The sequence below is a fragment of the Lissotriton vulgaris genome, chromosome 6 (assembly GCF_964263255.1).
Source record: "Lissotriton vulgaris chromosome 6, aLisVul1.2, whole genome shotgun sequence".
Taxonomy (NCBI): domain Eukaryota; kingdom Metazoa; phylum Chordata; class Amphibia; order Caudata; family Salamandridae; genus Lissotriton; species Lissotriton vulgaris.
The window spans coordinates 1329617405-1329621008 of NC_141694.1; positions in this window are offsets into that span (position 1 = coordinate 1329617405).

The following is a 3604-nucleotide window of genomic DNA, read 5'->3' on the forward strand; positions in this document are numbered from 1 at the left end:
ATGATGCGGATGATGGTTGTCCTTTAGAACCTGTAGTGGGCAATGACTTCCTCGCGCGTTAGGTCTGTGAGACTAGTGCGTCTTCGGTAGGTTCGCTGTCTTACTCTGCGCTGCCTCTGTGGTGGTCCGGGGGGGGGATCCGGGTCCTGGGGGTGGCGGCGGTCGGTGTTGTGGCCCTGTTGCGGCTCTGAGCTGTATGGTTAGTAGCTCCATCGCGTCTTTTCTTCTTCGGGTCTAGCTGTGTGCGGGGCTCAGTTGCCTACTGCAGGTAGTCGTCCGAAAGTGCTGTTGAGTTTGTTTTGTGTGTTTTTGCACGGGAACTCCCAAGGGTTTCCCAGTTCTGAAACAGGAATGGAAGCACTGGATGGAGCCACTGGAATGAACAGACTGGACTCTGGTGTGTCTAGCACCTTGGAAAAATTACAATTTCTTGGAGGCTCAGACTCATACAGCTCAACTACTTGCAGGCTACATATCTCACCTCTCAATTACTCTGGAACGCAGGATTCTTGCCTAGCTTGGATCGCCTCTGCTGCTCATGTCCCAATGTGGATTTTTACCATGTGGTATTTCAGTGACCCCAAATTGCCACTTACTAGCAACATGGGAACCCCCTTCATCGTAACACCAAAACAAACATCACTAGGGGTTCTTGATGAGGTGGGGGACAGCAGGGGATACTGCTCCCTGGTTGGGACGGCTATGGTGGTGGTCAAAAGGGACATTGCTTGGAAATGGAAGTCCACACACCCACCAACTCTCCCTGAATGTCGCACAGGTATGGGCTGGTGTGCCAAACTTGAGGAACCTATCTACTCAGCTCAGAGATGTACACGAAACATGCAAGGATTTGGGGCAAATGTATGAATTACTATGGACTGGGACAGGTAGACACATGGGAGAAGGAATAACAAACACCCAGAAGTCTCAAATGTGCAAACTGTGTGGTGCTCACTGTTCTGTGTTACCATTTGCTCTATTCATACCTTTAATAGAAAGTCAATAAAATTGTTTATCAAAAAAAGATATTCTCTATAAGGGTATATGTGCTGAACACCCTTTGTCAATTAATAGGTCTTAGGCCCACTCCCTTTCAATCTGCATTGCTATGTATACCCTTAGTGCCCCCACCAAAGTCTCTGTCTTGGCTAGTGTTGTCTTCTTTTTTTTTGTTTAAATCTTTTTATTGACATTTTCATATCCTCATACAACATGAACAGTGCATCAGCACCCCGTATGGCAATGACAAAGTTATGCAGTTCAACGTACAATCCATCTTGGTAACAGGTTAGCTAGCAAGTGAATTACTGGTAATAGCTTCTGGAAGATTGTCCTTGCAATGACCATACCATGTTAGGCATTGTAGTATAATACATCTTAGCCATATTAGTCATGTTACGTTACTTAATCAAACTGTGGGCGTGGGGTACAAATAAATGAGGACAAAGTAACCAAAGGAAGGGTCGGGAGACTCACTGCCGCATGTGTTAAAAGGGGACGGCTTTGTTAGAGTCAAATGGCAGCATCACCATAGTGTGGAATCATATGTTATGTAGGTGAGGCCAATTCTTTTCCTTGTGCTACTGAATACTAAGCGCTGAGTTACTGATCTTGTTCCCTTTCTTGGGGCGCTTCCTCCATGGCATTAGCCATGCCCTGCAAAGCCGACACCATAGCGTCCCAGTGATGCGCCAGAGGAAACTTGCGGATCCCGAGCAGGTCCTCCCGGCATAATGCAACCCCCTCTGCCTTAGCCCAGTTAAGCAGGGAACGCGCCAGGCTATCACGTGAGGCGCTGTTGGGGACTTCCACCTTTTGGTGATTAGGCGTTTAGCTGTTATGAACCCCGAATCAAGGATCCAGGTGGCTGCTCTGTGTTTCTTATTCCCACTGAATCAATGAAATATGTGAACCTCCCAATGAAGGGGGATATTTCGAGAGGTGCAGGTAGATAGTGTAGATGTCACATTGGTCCAGTATTCGCGTAAGTCAGGGCAATGCCACAACATGCACTAGTGTTCTCTTATTTTGATGGCTGGGGGTGAGGAAACCACTAATGCTCAGTTTCAGGCTGGGTTCTTTTCAATGTGGTTCCCTTTTCCTGAAGATCAGATTCTCCTCTGGTTCAAATCATTTTCCTCTTTGGCATTGCGTTTCAAGTTTCTCCTTCTTCCAGCATTCTTGTCTTGGGGTATGGAGTCGGGCCTTTTAATAGGTGCCAGGTTTGTCTTCTTATTCCATTGTGGCAGTGGCTTTCAGCAGCTCCTGTGTTTCTTAATTGGGATGTCCTGGCCCTTCCTTTTTTGGCTCGCAGCTGTGCCCAAGCCCAATCTGGTTGTTTCCCCAAACTGCTTTCCACTGCAACAGCCTACAAAAACAGTACCTGCTTTTGAGTCCTCCTCAGTTGGCTGATTTCCTAGAGCGCCTTCTTCCAGAAATCTGTTGTAACATGAATCCTCGGATAGAGAAGATGACAAGACTACAAAGTGCTGAATCTTCACCAAACAAGGATACTTCCACTTAACTATATGAAGCAAGTGCTTCTTTGTATGATGTTGATGTCCTCTGAATCCTTGGGATTGCTGTGACACTTGCTTTGCCTTCGCCAATCGCAAAAAGCTATGATAATTTATCCTTTACAGAATGGGAGCTTCAATTGGGGCACCTATGTTTATATTGGCAAGTGCTTCTTGTTGAGGTTTGAAATATGTGAAATGAGCATCAGGGCCAGAACAAAACCTCACCTGCCCGTTTATCCACCAAGAGTCCACAGTTTTGCACAAAATGGCAACCCAACTGGAGTACTTTCTACTGGTTAATTAGTAAGTGCTACCTCATTGGGTTAAAAAAAACTCGGGCATATTCTAACTACAGCTGCATAATGTGCCACAAGTAAATGTCTCCAGTGACCTTGTGAACTTTTAATTTCAGTGTCTTCTTCCAGAAATCTGTGATAACATGAATCCTCACATAAAGAAGACAGCAAGACCACAAAGAGGCCATGGGGATTGCCTCAATGCTGCCCCTGCCCAAGTTGGCTTGCTGCCTCCAGCGGGAACCTGTATTGCTCCTGCATGCAAGCAGCAGCAAATAATGCAGCTCCCTGCATGCAGGAGTATTTTTTTCATCTGTTTACCTGCGCACTTGACAGCGGTCAGGGAAACAGATGAAAAGTCCACCCCCAGCGGGTGCAAGTATTTTTCCTGCTCCTTCCGGCTGGAAGTGGACTTACTGCTTGCTCTCACTTGGTGAGACCTTTAAATTGCTCCCGCCAAGCGAGAGAAAGACAAAGGTTTACCTGCCCACGCCAGTGCATAGCTGAGCCCGGCCCTGGGGATGGGATCCTGATGGCCATTAATGGCTATGGGAGGGGGTGCGTGGTCCCCCTCCCTTTGCACAACACAGCTGGGCCCCAGAGGGTAGGAGTCACCTGCCACCTGAGGAGCAGCCCCCTCCCCCTTTATTTCACACCCAGGATATAGGGTCCACGGGGCAATCACATCCCTGGGAAGAGGGGCACATAGGCCCCCCTCTCTTTCAAATACATGACCTGGCCCTGGGGAGGTGGTGCCCGTCCACTCCGCCTTAATTCATTTGTTTGGGT